The following is a 16,722-nucleotide window of genomic DNA, read 5'->3' on the forward strand; positions in this document are numbered from 1 at the left end:
GAATTTAAACTGGCCTGATCCGTATGCCTGCAAACACAACACACAAAAACTCCTTCTTCTAAATACTTGTCACTTTTGAAGTTTTAAGTATTTACAAGAAGAAGTTTGGGAATAAGAGGTGTTTGTCGGTTCTTTAACTTAAACATCAAGGCTGCTGATTCTGCATGAGCAAATGGGTAATAACAATGTCACTGAGAATTCAAATCAGCCTCATGCTAGAATGTCACAACACTTCACAGTGAAGACCTGAAGCTCTCTGCGCATAAAATAAGACTCTGTAGCTTTCCAAGCTATTATGCATAAAGTTCAGTTTTAGTGTTACTTATTCTAATTTGCCTTTACTCTGAAGCTATTGTCTGCTGTGAAGTTGTCCATTACCTTCTCTTCGTGCCACTTACAATGGCTAATGTATAAAAAGAAAGGTTGAGAACCTCACGTCCTGTCAAAAGATATATTCCCACTTTAAGCAAAACATACCCAGACATTGCTTGAATTTGGCCTCTTTCTTAACCTCCAAAAGAATTCATTTTGGCAGCGTGCTGGAAACATATAAGAACAATGTAACAGCTACAGTTTGTTTTCCTTCCTGTAATGTTTTATTATAGCATTTTAAAATATGTGTTTATCTGACACTTAGCCACTGTTATCTTCTATATCTTCTGGAATTTTAGCCCTGTTTCAGCCACACACTAAGATCAAGAAAAGCTCTTTTCACAATCGTATATATTAAATGTTGTTTTAACTCAAGGAACTATATGGGGGGGGGAATGTAAATCTGCTTTACCAATTTTCAGTTCACACAATTCACCCACACACAGTGTGAGCTTTTCGAAGGCCTAGCTTTGTCGTTGCCTTAAGCCCAGCTCCAGTATCACATTGTTTAAAGTTGGATTTCATAAACTACTTTCTAGATCAGGAGTTCCTCAAGTGTTTTGGCCCAGGAGCACATTTGAAAATCTGAGAAACTGTTATAAATGTAAAGGTAAACGGACCCCTGACCATTAGGTCCAGTCGTGGATGACTCTGGGATTGTGGCACTCATCTTGCTTTATTGGCCGAGGGAGCCGGCATACAGCTTCCAGGTCATGTGGCCAGCATGACTAAGCTGCTTCTGGCGAACCAGAGCAGCACACGGAAACGCTGTTTACCTTCCCACTGGAGCAGTACCTATTTATCTACTTGTACTTTGATGTGCTTTCGAACTGCTAGGTTGGCAGGTGCTGGGACCAAGCAATGGGAGCTCACCCCATTGTGGGGATTTGAACCGCCGACCTTCTGATCGGCAAGCCCTAGGCTCTGTGTTTAAACCCACAGCGCCACCACTAAATAACCATTTCATGAAAGAATAACTAGCAATGCTCGGAACTTCCTCAAAACAGGAATAACATCTACACACATCCAAACAAATAAAAGACAGACAAAAGGGTGTGTGTGGAATAAGGCAATCCTATAAAACAATATTATTTTTGTGTAAGGGGTGCCTGAGATGCCCAGGTGTCAATGAGCACCACAATGGGAACCCCAGTTTTAGATACATTTCTTAACTGTTACAGGAGTTTAGTAGGAAAAAAGGTGTATGCTGGCACAGACTGTCATGACCTCTGTGCCCAGCAGTGATCTGGACACAGAGCTGTAGTCTGTAGGGGCACCAGATAGGGAGCAGAATCTGGGTCGGGACTCAGAGAGAAGACTGCAGAAGATAGGGAGACCAGTGTGCCCAAGGTGGTTGAATGAGAACTCCCAGACGAATCTCCCAGACCACCAGGACCTACAGGCCAGAGCCTACCCCCCACAGACACCTTTCCCTGAGCCCCAAAAAATAGATGCCTCTCACCTCTCACTGCACACCACCAGTCCAGCAGTGTTGGGAGCACACCAGGAGGGAGGCTATGGAAAGGAGGAGGAGGAGGAGGAGAACCCATCTACAGGCCAGAGGATTGAACCTTCGAGGCTCTAAAGCTCTCTCAAGGTGGTGGAGTCTGGAGACAGAGGCATAAAAGGCCTTAGTCTGTTTCCAACCTTTGTCACGGACAAGCAACCTCATTGGTTTCCCTGTGGGTTTTGGCATCAGACCAGAACACAACAGAGCTACAAAATTCGCCTCCGGGGGGGACGGACTGCAGATGCAGCCAGCACAAATGACACATGTGGGTCACCACATCCACAGCTATCTTGAACTTCATAAATCTACCATATTATTTCGGGAGGGTACTCCCCTTGGGCCCTAGCTGGCGTTCTCTTTGCCCATTTCTTGCTTCTCCTGGAAATTCAAGGGAGGAATGGGTGGGTGAATTGACTAGATAGGGAGGATCTGTTGCTTACCTGCCTGTGCACTCTCTCCATGTCTCTCTCTCAGTCTCTCTCTCTCATTCTTTCTATTTTCATAGCAAGGTGAAGGTGGGGGAGAGCCAATAAAGTGAAAGAAATGTGCAGATTAGTGAGCAACAAGAACTCTCCTGTTTTATCATCTTCACCATCTCAATAATTTCAGGGGCTCTATCTGATGGTTGCTCATCTTCCTGTCACTTGGTCCTTGGCACACTGGTAATGGGAGGAATGTGTAGTGGGATGCTATTTATGAGTCCAAATAGCCCTAGGGCCATTTTAGATTGATCTCAATGGGAATAACATCTAAGTAAGCATTCACAGGATTGTGCTGTATATCCTGTAGTTGAGTCTTCAACATGAAGTCTAGTTGGAGAGGGCAGGATATAGACTGAGATTATTCAGTTTCATCTGCTATACAGTAACAGGTGTGGCATTTAGCCCTTACAGTGTAAAATTTATATGGCTGGAGGATGAAGTTTTGTTTTCCGAACAGCCACAGATCAACATGTTTCCCACTGCAAATGTCAGCACTGCATAGAGATGGGCTCTTGTGCTGTCTTTCACCAAATGGCCTTTCTTGGAATGCTTATAGCTCGTATCATTTTCAATCAGCTTCATTCTCTTTTGATTCCCACACGATAAACCCTTTAAGTGAATCCACTGTCCACACTGCACGGGACTGTTATTTTGATCAAGGCTACAATCCTAATCTGCCTTAAATGAAAGGCAGTTTAATTGAAATCAGCACAATTATTTCCAAAGACATGACTATCAGCACTAGGGAATTGTAACACCTAGTGTTACATCTTGGGAAGAAAGGGGATTCATACGGAGTTTGCAGGAATATGTTATGAGAGGAATCAAACACTTATAATCAAAACAACAGCTTGGAGGCAGGGTTTATACTGCGGTTCACCAAGATGTAGCTGTCAGCTGTAGCTGTCAGCAGAAATGTTGAAGAAACATTAGTTGTTTCATACCACCAGTAGGGGAGTGGGCAAACGTAGCTTCAAAACAGATCTGAAAGTCAGACAATGTTTGCTTTTAGTGTGCCCCATTAAGAACTAAGGCCTGTTCATTCTATTTTCTTTCACTTGGGCAATAAGAAATGTTGAACAGAGTGACACAAGTCAGATCTATTCTTAAGGCAGAAGTTATCGTGACTGCCAAGCAGTGTGGTGTAGTGGATAGTGTTGAAGACCCGAGATCAAATCCCCATTTGGCTACGAAGCTCACGAGGTGACTTTGGGTCAGTCACAATCTCTCAGCCTAAACTGACCTCACAGAGTTGTTGTAAGGATAAAATGGGGAGAGGGGAACTCAGATACATTACTTTGAGCTCCTTCGTGGGTATCAATAAAATAAATGGGCATTTCCCACCAATCTTACTGGTGAAAGCTTAGTTAGGATAACCTTAACCACTGTATTTGCACTCTGGTTATAGAATCTGTAGTTCGCAGGTATTTTACTATAGGGGTTGGACTAGATGCCCCCTGTGGTCCCTTCCAAGTCTATGATTCTGTGTTACTTCCATGATCAGGAGGTGACTCGGTGTGGTGAGTGAGAAATCTCAAATATCTATTCTTTTTAATTCTTTTAATAAATATTTCCTGCCAACCGTTTCAAAACTCCCTCCACATCCATGATGCCTAGACACTTGATTATTTTTTTAAAAAAAAAGTATGGTAAAGGTAGCAGTGTTTTTAGAACAACAACAACAGCTGCTCTCAAAATCCTGAAAGCCACAAGACTGTAGAACCTGCAGTTGGAAATGGCCATTCTCTTACCTAAACACTGCGTTGCTAGGCTTAGCACTCAGGTGTCAACAGACAGCACAACTGCTACCCTTCCAAAATGACTTGAATAAACAACCTAATTTAGTCCTTGCAACGGAGGTAATAATAACACCATGTGAGCTATATTGTCAGGTATGCAAAAGGGCTTAAGAGAGAATTCTGTCTGCCGGACTCAAAGGCTTTGAACAGAGTCAGGAATGATGTATGAGGGTTGGGGGGGTGAAGGAGGGAGTATATGTTTGTTGTCACAGTAACTGCAAATATAATAAACGGGCATTGCTTCATTTCCTTAAACACTCAGGTTGCTGTGCTGAAATAGTTCGTCATGAAGTCTACAATGCTTCTTTCCTTCTGTCAGCCTGTATCTTACTCAGTTACCGGAACTCAGCCCATTACAGGGTTACTTTTAGCCTAAGTGCATTAGAAGCAGAGAGGGAAATGGGAATGGAAAAACAAAAGAAAATACTACTTAGCCCCATTGCTTCTCATCTGGGCGTAGAAAAGACCTTATTTTCACAAAGATCTCATCAATAAACAAAGCAAGCTGGCAGCAGTTTAAAAGGATGACGTCAGTTCGCTACTGCTTTCAATCACATCCTTGTTTATTTTGCATGTTTCTTCTGTTATTGTTTGGGGGGGGGCTTAATATGTCTGTAATGGCAACTACCGTGAGAGCAAGGCAAGAACGCTACCCACTTACAATAAGAGTTCACAAAAATACAGCAGTAGATAACCAAATGTAACTAACGTTGCTACATTTACCATTCTTTCAAGGCCAGGATCCTTTGCTTATGAAGAAAAGATTGTTTTCTTCCCATATGCCACAGAAGAATTAGGCTAATAAACCCTGAAACATTTAATTCCCATGAGTCTGAAAGAATTCACATATCTTTCTGTAAAAAAAACAAAAAAAAAACAAAAACTGGCCGTACTTTTAGAATATAATTTGATCTGTCTCTGTAGTACAAAGTTTCAGAATAGTTTCAGAATAGTGTTAACAGTGTATGTAATAATTTGCCCCAAAAAGGAAAGACAAGTGGTTTCTCTCAACCCTTGAGACGTTTAAATCATACTCAGGACTGTTCAAACATACAGGTCATCTTCACAAGCTATACTTAAATGGTGTTTTTGCATTTCCTGTGTCTGTATCATTAAAACTTACATTGTTTCACAATGCTACTTTCTGTGCCACATTGAAAAGCGACCTCATAGAGGTTGGGTGGCCATCTGTTATGGATGCTTTAGCTGAGATTCCTGCTTTGCAGGGGCTTGGATTACCCTTGGGGTACCTCCCAATACTACAATTCTACAATTCTATGACAGATTCCAGCCTAAAAAAACCTGGCCTCATAGAGAGTTCTGTGCGAATCCACCACACCACCACTATCTAATTTCTGGGTCACGTGCCTGAATTTATTTTCAAGCTGAACAATATAACACAACACGATGGCCAATAACAATGGCACTAAACACTATTTATAGACCAATGCAAATGTTCAGAAATTACTGTGACTACAGTATCATATGAGCACGGATCCAGAGCATATTTTCCAAAGCGTTTATGTTATGTACTGAGCTGAATAGGATCCAAACTGCAGCAGGCTGATTGATCCTAGAACAATAGGATTGAGATTGCAGCAGTCTGACTGGTCCCAGAACAATAGGATTGAGATTGCAGCAGTCTGACTGGTCCCAGAACAATAGGATTGAGATTGCAGCAGCCTGATTGGTCTGCAGGAGCCACCCAATCCAGCTCCAGGTGGAACTGAATCCGCACTCTGATTGGCATACAGGAGTATCCCGGAATTAGCCAATCACGTGGGGCCCATTGTGTAAATAGTGTATATAAAGCAAACGTTTTGGGGGAACTGCATTCCTCACTACTATGAGCTGAATAAAGAGCATGAAAGTCACACTGGACTCCGAGTATCTTTCACTGGCGACGAGGATGGGATCCCGCTGAGCTGACTGCCACACACAGCACCGCAGCAACGCCACCTGCCGCACAGCTGCCTCGCACCGTGTATCCAGGCTTCAGCTCCGGGTCCCAAGGAACTCAAGATGGCAACGGACAGCAGCTTCTCGCCATTCAACCCAGCATCAGGAGACTGGGAAGGATACGCCACCCGTTTCACCTTTCTTCTAGAAGCTAAAGGGGTCACCAACGATGCCAAGAAGAGGGCGATATTCTTCAGCGTCTGCGGAGAGGAGACATTCGAAATCGCCCGGGCTCTCCTTGCGCCTGATGATGTCGCTACCGTTCCTTACAAAACAATAGTGGAACGGCTGAAGGGGCACTTCTCGCCACAGCCCTTGGTGGTGGCTCGTCGAAATGCCTTCTATGCAAAGCGGCAAGCCCCGGGGGAAACCATAACGGGGTTTGTGACCTCCCTCCGCCAAGCCGCTCGGTTCTGCAACTTCTCAGAGTTGGAGAACATGCTGCGTGACCGTCTCGTCGGTGGCCTGAGGGACGAGAAGCTGCAACGACGCCTCTATGCCAAGAAGGACCTAACGTTCCAGGTCGCTCTGGAGGAGGCCCTGGCAACAGAAGCCGCCGAGAGGTCGATGCAAGAGGCACGGCCGAGCGTGCCGTCCCAACCAAGGGTCCACCACGAGGACCTCATCGACGATTCAGGATCAGACAGGGAGGAGGTGCACAGAGTACAGCGGCGCACTCAAGCCGTGCACACACCACAGCTGCCTCGACCAGAAGGAGGGAACTGCGCAAGCTGCGGGGAGAATCACGAGAGGAGGACCTGCCGTTTCCGCAATGCCGAGTGCAGGCAGTGCAGAAAATCAGGCCACATCGCCCGGGTGTGTCGGGCTCGGCCCATCCGACGCCAGGCATCAGATGACCGCCCCAAGAGCCCCAGGTCCCGGGGCCCAACGCACCAAGGCAACTCGACAGAGACCACGGACTACCAGGTATACCAGTTGCCCCACCCCAACATAGAGAAGATTTATGTAGAGGTACAGATAGAGGGGGCCCCGTGCCGCATGGAGCTGGACACAGGTTCAACCCTATCCATAATCTCGGCACGGGCTTTAAGGAAACTGTGCCCTAGTGGGGGTCCCAAACTCAGGCCGGCCCCATTCACCCTCCGGGACTTCCAGAAACGTAAGGTCCCCACAATGGGGGTGGGGACCTTCAGGGTGCAATATCGAGGGCGGACGCGGCAACTGGACTTGCTTGTGGTCAAGGGCTCCTACGTTAGCTTACTGGGATTGGCATGGTTTGGACCACTGGGGCTAGCCGTCACCGGGGTGAACCGCACTAGCTTACAAGTGGATGTGGATGCCATATGCAAGGAGTTTCCGGCAGTTTTCGATGGGAAATTGGGACAGTATACGGGCCCCCCCATTGCCCTACAGCTGGACCCCGCAGTACGACCTGTCAGGCTCAAGGCCCGCCGGGTCCCGTTCGCCCTGAAACCCCGTATAGACGAGGAATTGGACCGGCTTGTGGAGCAAGGAGTGCTGGAGCCTGTGCCTAATGCCACCTGGGAAACCCCGATCGTCACACCCGTCAAGCCTAATGGTTCGGTCCGCATCTGCGCAGACTACAAATGTACCATAAACAAGGCCCTCATGGCCCACGCATACCCAGTGCCAGTGGTCAGCCATGTCCTCGCCACCCTGGCTGGGTCAAAAATTTTTGGCAAGCTGGACTTGGCCCAAGCCTATCAACAGCTGCCAGTAGATGAAGCCACAGCAGAGGCACAGACGATTGTGACGCACAGGGGAGCGTTCAAGGTAAAGCGGCTGCAATTCGGTGTCAGCGTGGCACCAGGCATATTCCAGAATCTAATGGACTCGCTGCTTAAAGGGATTCCTGGCGTCACCCCCTTCTTCGACGATGTGTTGATTGCCGGGCCCACGGCAGAGGAGTTTGAGGACCGCCTTCGCACCGTTCTGCACCGTTTCCAGACGGCGGGTCTCAAGGTGAAGCGGGAAAAGTGTCTACTAGGAGTGCCTCAGGTGGACTTTCTGGGATTTATGGTGGATGCAGAAGGGGTCCACCCGACTGGGGACAAGGTACGGGCCATTTGTGATGCCCCAGCGCCCAAGGGCAAGACTGAACTTCAGGCCTTCTTGGGGCTATTGAACTTTTACCATGCCTTCCTTCCCCATAAGGCAGCAGTAGCAGAGCCCCTACACAGACTCCTGGACAAGCGGGCCCCTTGGGTGTGGGGCCAGCGCCAGGAGGCCGCATTCCAGGCAGTCAAGGACTTGCTTGTCTCTAACTCGGTCTTGGCACACTTCGACGAGAGGCTGCCGGTGGTGCTAGCATGCGACGCCTCACCCTACGGCATCGGCGCTGTCCTTGGACACCAACTCCCAGATGGAAGAGAGGTGCCAGTGGCATACTTTTCCCAGACACTCACCGCAGCCGAGCGGAACTACTCGCAAATCGACAAGGAAGGTCTGGCAATCGTGAAGGGAGTAAAAAAATTCCATGACTTCTTGTACGGGCGGCCCTTTACCGTGGTGACTGATCACAAGCCGTTGCTTGGTTTGTTTGCCCCCGAAAAGCAGACCCCCCAAGTGCTGTCTCCTCGTGTCCTCAGGTGGTCAATTTTCCTTGCCGGCTACCAGTATGCACTGATTCATCGCCCGGGGAAAGCGATGGGCCACGCAGACGCCCTCAGCAGGCTACCACTACCAGAAACAGGCCCCGACCCAGCACCCGCACAAGAGGTTATGAGCCTGGAGCTGCTTCCCGACCGCCCTATTCAGGCACAAGAAGTTGCACACCATTCCAAGAAAGATAGGGTCATCTCCCGGGTCCTGGACTGGGTGTGGAGGGGATGGCCCAGCAGCAGCCCCGGGCCAGAATTCGCTGGCTACACAACCCGTAAACATGAACTGTCGGCCCACAAGGGGTGCCTGTTATGGGGAAGCAGGGTCGTCATTCCTGAACCCCTTCGCAAAAGGGTCCTTGCAGCCCTACACGAGACACACCCAGGGGTAGTGAGAATGAAGGCCCTCGCCAGGAGTTATGTATGGTGGCCAGGGATTGACGGAGAGATAGAGACCTGGGTCAAACACTGCCAGGCCTGCCAAGAATCCCGCCCAGATCCCCCAAGGTCCCCAGTGCAGTCCTGGGAGTCTGCCCGAGCACCATGGTCACGCCTGCACATGGACTTCGCGGGCCCCTTCCAGGGGAAAACATTCTTCATAGTGGTGGACTCCTACACCAAATGGCTGGAAGTCGCACTGGTACCATCCACTTCTACGTCCGCAGCCATCCGGGTACTACGCAGGCTGTTTGCAACCCATGGACTCCCTGACACTCTCGTCTCAGACAACGGAACCGCATTTACGTCAGAAGAATTCCAGACCTTCACAGCGCAGAATGCCATCCGCCACATTCGCTCAGCACCATTCCACCCTGCCACCAATGGCCAAGCAGAGCGCATGGTGCGGACCACCAAGGACACCCTACGCCGCATGACGCAAGGGGACTGGGAGTACCGCCTTGCCACATTCCTTCTAGCACAGCACAGCACCCCCAGCTCAACGACTGGCCGGAGCCCCGCTGAACTACTAATGGGCCGGCGCCTCGCAATCAGACTGGACCGCCTCCACCCCGACAGAGCTCAGGATGAGGTAGTGGTGGGTGAAGGCAGGAACCCCCGGACCTTTGTGGCCCAGGATCCAGTGTACGCAAAGAATTTTGGGGCAGGCCCAGCATGGGTACCCGCCACAGTCACCAGGGTGACGGGCCCCGTGTCATACGAGGTGCTAACAGAGGGGGGGCAATGCTGGCGCCGCCACTGCGACCAGCTACGGCGACGATTCCCAGGAGAAAACCAGGAGGACAGGTCAGAGGAGTCCCAAGGGAACAGTGGGGCATTGAGACCTGTAGAGCAGGAGGGGCTGGCAGGGGAGGCAGAATCAGTAAATACTGAGAGGACCCGCGAGGCCGAAAGGGCACCAGAACCAGAGCCAGAACAGAGCGAGCTGGTTGCGCCAGACCAAACAGCCCCATCACAACCAGCAGCCTCGGAACACGAGCCAGAACCAGAACCCCTGACCAGGGAACAGCCCAGGCCGCAACGCACACGTAGGCGGCCAGCGTACCTTGAGGACTATGGATGCAACCTCCCAGGCAGGACTGGAACTTAGAGGGGAGGGGTGTTATGTACTGAGCTGAATAGGATCCAAACTGCAGCAGGCTGATTGATCCTAGAACAATAGGATTGAGATTGCAGCAGTCTGACTGGTCCCAGAACAATAGGATTGAGATTGCAGCAGTCTGACTGGTCCCAGAACAATAGGATTGAGATTGCAGCAGCCTGATTGGTCTGCAGGAGTCACCCAATCCAGCTCCAGGTGGAACTGAATCCGCACTCTGATTGGCATACAGGAGTATCCCGGAATTAGCCAATCACGTGGGGCCCATTGTGTAAATAGTGTATATAAAGCAAACGTTTTGGGGGAACTGCATTCCTCACTACTATGAGCTGAATAAAGAGCATGAAAGTCACACTGGACTCCGAGTATCTTTCAGTTTATATTTGCTTACATGTAAGATTAGCTTGTTAAGAAATTGAACTGCATCCTTCTCATATTAATTCTTACAAGTCTGGCTGATGAAGAATTGATAAAAAATTGGCTGATGAAGCATTGAACGAAACAGACTGGTTATCCAGAAACCCTGTTCCAGCGATATTTGGTGACAGATTATGTATATATTGAACTTTTGAATTATTCTACTGTGACTGGTGAAGAAGATTTAGAGACTTTGGTTGTAATTTCTGAACATTTGTATTAGTCTATAAATAGTGCTTAGTGCCATTGTTTTTGGCCGTTGTGTTGTGTTATATTGTTCAGCTTGTCTATATTGCAACACAGGGGTCTGTTTATGAATTGATTTTCAGCCTGTGCTGAAGTTAAAGTGAAAAATTATTCACATCCCAACAAACTGGCTCCACCGTGGAGAAATCAGATTACCATTTTGCCACATGGCCAACTGTAATGAGCACCATACACTACTTACTGCATGAAAAGGGCTGGGTTTTGATCTCATGAACTGATCATTGACCAAGACAGCCTCTTGTTTCGGATGCTGCAGTGATGTGCGGAGTTTGTTTCAATATCCTACAGCATGATTTCAATGATTTCCTGACATTAACAAGTCTACCACACTTTTACTAGTTATGTGTACTTTATACATGATCTCCTCGTTGGGATTCCCCATCCTTGCTTATATTTCTATTTTAAAGATGGCAAAATCTGATTTGTACCACTAGTGAATTCCTACAGTTGAAAAAGGAAAGGCAAAGGAATCCTATTCTCCGGTTACACTGGGAGTGGAAGATTTGTGACTGCTACACTGACACAAAAGCTCCTGTGTGTTGTATTTGCTCAGCCCAGGAGGAGAGAAGGAAACACATCTTGGAACATCCCCAAATGGTACAAAAAGGGTACAGATGCTCCTCCCCTTCCCACATCCCCAGAAACAACACCAAAGCCCACCAATCAGGGACTATGCCAGCACCCTGGACACATGCCACTCATACATTTTATGTTGTAAACTGCCCTGTGATCCTTGGAAGAAGGGTGGTGTGTGTGTGTGTGTGTGTGTGTGTGTGTATAACATAAATGGCAGCAAGAATTCTAAAGCAGTAATGTGGTGTACGTGCCTACTCAGAAGTAAATCTCAGTAAGTTTAATGGTGCTTACTCTCGGATATGTGGGTATACCACCATCAAAAATGCTTTTTTGGGGGGTGCAAATACAGGGTTTTCTTTTCGCTGCCATCCTCTAGCTATTTCTTAAATTAACCGGATTCTGTACTCCCTTATCCAAAGAGGTCAGGTTACAGTATCTTTGGAACAAAAGCAATTCAAAACTCTCAAACTATGATCCATAAAAGCTTGATAGAGTCACACCTAAAAATCCATGAAATGTAGCAATGGAATAGTTTATGTCTATCTCAGAAAGAATTCAGATTTAGGGGAAAACTTGAGAGGGGGGGAAACCCTGGAGACTCTGATGTCTACATCATTCTCCATGCACAAACCCAGCAACTGACAAACCCTTGGAAGACTCCGCAGTGATTCAGTAAATATGCATTGAGAAATCAGGAAGCTTCTCCTTATCACCCTTTCCAAAACATAAAGTAGTCATCTTTGTCCTCTGTGATCCCTTTGGCTGCAGCCGCTGATCTGTGTGGTTCCTTATCCTCCTTTCAGTTCTGGAGGCTTGATGTAAACTAGTCACACAACTGCTATGTTGCTCATACAGATTTGGCTCGCGTTCTAGAAATCCACATTTTAAGTGCACTTTTGGGGGGTCATAGGAATTTATCCTGGATCAGGGTCTGGGCATTTCAGTGAGTTCAGCCTTATGTATTTAATAGCTGATGGCAATCTAATCTCTGTTGTGTTATTTCCTACAAAACTCTTCCACAGCCTTCCTCTAGTGTATATATGCAACCTGACCTTCAGCACAAGAAGAAATCACTGATTAGAACACGTTGTAAGAAAAAGCAAAAGGGAAGAAGCTGAGGAAAAAGCAGTGAAGACAGAAACTTCTTGTGTATCCTAATGGCTGACTATGATTTTTAGGAAATTTGAGTGAATAAGTACTGGTATTTTGTAACACATTTGTTGTTGTTGTTGTTCAGTCGTTCAGTCGTGTCCGACTCTTCGTGACCCCATGGACCAGAGCCCGCCAGGCACGCCTATCCTTCACTGCCTCTCGCAGTTTGACAGAATGAATTAGAGGGGGGAACCCTAAAATGAAACAACTAATGTTCCTATGTTCTTACAAGGAAATAGGTAAGATCCCAAATTGGTGAACAGGGTGGGTAGGTTAAAAAAAGGAGAGGGCTGTTGTCCTGTGCCTTCAATTCTTGTGCAGAGTATGGGATTTCAGCAGGTGTAGCTTACAACTGCCAAAATTCTATCTCCTCCACAACTATCAATGCCACCTTTTTCACATGGCAATCCCTCATCTCACATGTAACTCTCAATCTGGATAAAATTACAATCCTACCCATGATTAGATAGAATTCCCACTTTGATAAATTGGAATTGCTGACCTTAATCCAGGTAGAATCAGTGTGACAAATTCAGTCCCATCCATTTCAGTGGAACTCGGGCATAAATAACATTATCTGAATTGGGGCCACAGTTGCAAATGTGCCATTTGGGAACCAAAGTTGCTAGTTGCAAATGTCCCATCTGAGAAACAACCTTACAGAAAGCCAATAACTAGCTAGATTTGTATTAGTTTTAAGAACACTTTCTGCGTGCCATTCATAATTTTATAAACGTCTGTCATGTCACCGCTTGCTTGGCATTTCTCTAAACTAAAATATCCCAAACATTGCAAGATGTTCTTCATTGTGGAGTTGCTCCATCTGCTCAAACATTTTGGTTGAACCTTTTCAACTACACAGTATCCTTTTTGAGGTGAGGTGAACAGAACTGGACATAGTATTCCAAATGTGGTTGTATACTATATCAGCAGTTTTCTAATCAATTTCTTTACTAATGATTCCTGGCATGGAATTTGCTTTTTCATAGGCTTGCCATATGTTAGGAAAATTCCCGACATGTCCTAGTTTTCAGGTGTAAAAATGGTTTGTGTGGGTTTTTTTTTTTTAAACAAATTGGCAAAATGTCAGGGATGGAAAAGGCAGTTGAAACAGCTCAAAAAGCTTAAAATCACTATTTTGGGGGTTAGGTTTCCCCAATTTGGGTTTGTTCCCCCCAAAAAAGCTTAACAATTTTGCGGGTGTCAGGAATTTTACTTTTTGAAATATGGCAACCCTACCTTTTCACCATTGCTGCACACTGGGTTGACATCTTCATCAAGCTATCTACTATGACCCCAAGGTTTCATCCCTGGTCCATCACTGCCAGTTCAGACCCCACAAGGAGGCCTTCACAGTCTCTTTTTGTTTTGGTGACCCTGAACTATTAAGGGTTTTGTTTTGTTTTTAGAACTGCTAAAAAAACCCACCCAGATCAAAGCATAGTTGAAAATTATTAATATTTTATGTAGCAAAAGAAAATGCTTGTTCCAGGAGTAGAAACCATCTGTTGGCATAAGGAAATAAGACCACAGCAAGGAAATGAAAGAGAGAGAAGTAGGCTGCCTTTCCCATGGGAAGGGAGAGGAGCTGGAAATGGCAACTGGAATACAAGACAAAAGCATGCTGAGCTTTGAAGGAGAAATGAAGGGCTCACAAAGTTGATGGGTTAAGGAGCAGAGAGCTTAGTGGACAATGGGAAAACAGGGAACCACACAGAAGGGGAGGCCAGCAAAAAGGCTTCTTCATAGATGACAAAGATTGCTTTATTTGTTCTTTGGAAAGGATGATAAGGAGAGGTAATCAGCAAGTGATGTGTTCAGATGATAGCCTTGACAGAGGATTCCGCACAGTTAGCAAATTACTGGCAGCATCAACATCCCCAACACTGTGTTCTCTTGTGCCTAAAATGGTTAAGCAGGCATTTGTGAGCAGGTGTGGACAGTTGCCAAGGGGCTGTGGTGGGGACAAGTTTCTCTCTGAACCTATGGAATGTGCCTTGATCAGGCCAGGACAACAGCTACATGGGCAGCTGTGGGAGCTCTGAGTTAACAGCCTTTCCATATGTTAGCTGATGACACAGGAGGCCAAAGTAGCACCTGCCTTTATGTGTTTGTTTGGTCCAAACTCTAGAAGCAGTTTGGGACCAGGATACCTGAAATATCACCTTCTAGCCAAAACTGTTCTGGGACCTGTTCTGGGTGCCCCACAGGATGAAGAGAGGGAATCAACCCCTTAAGGGAAAAGACCTTTTTAGTAGTGTCAATCCGGATAAGGAATACTGTATATACTTGAGTATAAGCCTAGTTTTTCAGCACATTTTTTGTGCTGAAAAAGCTGCCCTCGGCTTATACTTGAGTGAGGCGGGCGGTGGGGGCAGAGAGAAAGAAGCCCTTTCTCTCCGCTCATGCCGCCACCCGCTCTCCCCAGTTAACCATTCCTTAAGAAGCGTACAAGAACGGCGGTTCTTTACTCTCCCCAGGCAGCTTGTTCCATTCCTGAATTGCTCGCATAAATGCAAACTTGGCAAAGGAGGAAGAGGAAGGAGCAGCCCAAAGGGCTGCTTTTGGGCTGCTCGTTCCTCCTCCTCCTCCACAGCGGCAAAGGTGAACCGGCTTATACTCGAGTCAATAAGCTTTCCCAGGTTTTTGTAGGAAAATTAGGTGCCTCGGTTTATATTCGGGTCGGCTTATACTCAGGTATATACGGTAATAGCCTTCTGGGGTAAGCTTGGCTGCTGCCATCCTTGTGGCCATTTTTGCACCAAGTTCATCCAGGCCTTTTGAATAAGTTTACTTTAAAAATCATGCATGATGTCGGAAAAGTGGATAGGGAACAGTTTTTGTAGCAGAACTCAGGGCCATCCAACGAAGCAGAATATCAGAAGATTCAGGACAGGCAAAAGGAATAGTCCATCACATAGCGCATAGTTTAACCACGGAATTTTATCCCATGAGATGAGTAATGGCCCCTAGTTGGGATGTCTTTAAAAGAGGATTAGACAAATTCATGAGGGGTAAGACTATCAATGGTGACTAGCCATGATGGCTGTGAGCAAGATTCAAATAATGAGTCCCACTAGCACAAGCCCACACAAGGATTTCCACATAGGGCAGTGGGGGTTTCCACACTCTCCCCCCGCTGTTTGCCCCCCAAAACTGGTTCAAGGGGTGTTGGAAGAAGGAGGAGGGAGGAAACAACATGTATTTAGGTCAATATATTTTCCTGGGATGAAAATCTATACTATACCAAAAACAGTCCAGCTATTAACAATCCCTCTGACCCAACTGTTGTAAAGTCCATGTTCCATATTTCACAGATTTGAGAGGAAAACCCCAGAGTCCCTTTGTGGGCACCTGTTTAGAAGGGTAATTTTAGCCTGTGTGCCCACTTTAGAGGGGAGGGGAGGGGAAACACACAGAGGTGACTAGGTCATTACACTGTTTTTCTCCTTACACATATCAGCTGGTGAATTTTATTCAGACAGACTCCTGTTTGGAAAATATTAAGATGAAGCCATCAAAAATGCCAGCACACATTAAGCTATTTGCTGTGACAAGGGGAAACAAATGATCCCTCCCACAAAGTGAGAAGGTTAACTCCACAAAGCTCTTCGTTTATGGTGCTTCACTAACTTCTCCCCCTCTTTTTATTATCATAAAGAGGTAAATGGTGGAACGAATTAGTTTCTAGCACCCAAACTATTCCAGAACTATGCAAACCTTTCTCTTGTTTTGAGTTATAGTTTTTTATTCCACAGGATAGGCCTTGCTGCTTTCTTTACATGGGTCTGCTAGTCAATTCAGTTCAGTTCAGTTTGATTTATTGTGTTTAGCGAGCAGCCATTTCACACATAAAAATAATAAGAAGAATGCTGCTAATTATAGTGATTTACATTCAAAGAGTTATAATAAGGGACTCCTCTCATGACAGCCTTCACTGTTGATATTTGCTAGCATGGGCATAGCCAGGATTTGGGGGGGGGGCAGCCAAAGTTAAGCTTTTTTAAGAAAATCAAAGTTGTTGAGCTTTCATTAGGAAATCCTTTAA

At 46.5% G+C, this 16,722-nt stretch overlaps 1 protein-coding gene across 3 annotated transcripts in view; it reads right to left on the bottom strand.

The window, feature by feature from the left end:
• The window catches only part of FILIP1 (filamin A interacting protein 1), a 96,105-nt gene that overhangs the window by 61,522 nt on the left and 17,861 nt on the right, over nucleotides 1-16,722 (bottom strand). The window contains exon 1 of one of the 3 annotated variants that reach the window (XM_033143259.1): nucleotides 2,323-2,341. The exons of the other annotated variants lie outside the window; for them this stretch is intronic. The gene's annotated coding sequence lies outside the window, so the exon portion shown is untranslated. Of the gene's footprint in view, nucleotides 1-2,322; nucleotides 2,342-16,722 lie in introns of those variants that run through there. 3 annotated transcript variants of the gene reach the window in all.

The sequence above is a fragment of the Lacerta agilis genome, chromosome 3 (assembly GCF_009819535.1).
Source record: "Lacerta agilis isolate rLacAgi1 chromosome 3, rLacAgi1.pri, whole genome shotgun sequence".
Taxonomy (NCBI): domain Eukaryota; kingdom Metazoa; phylum Chordata; class Lepidosauria; order Squamata; family Lacertidae; genus Lacerta; species Lacerta agilis.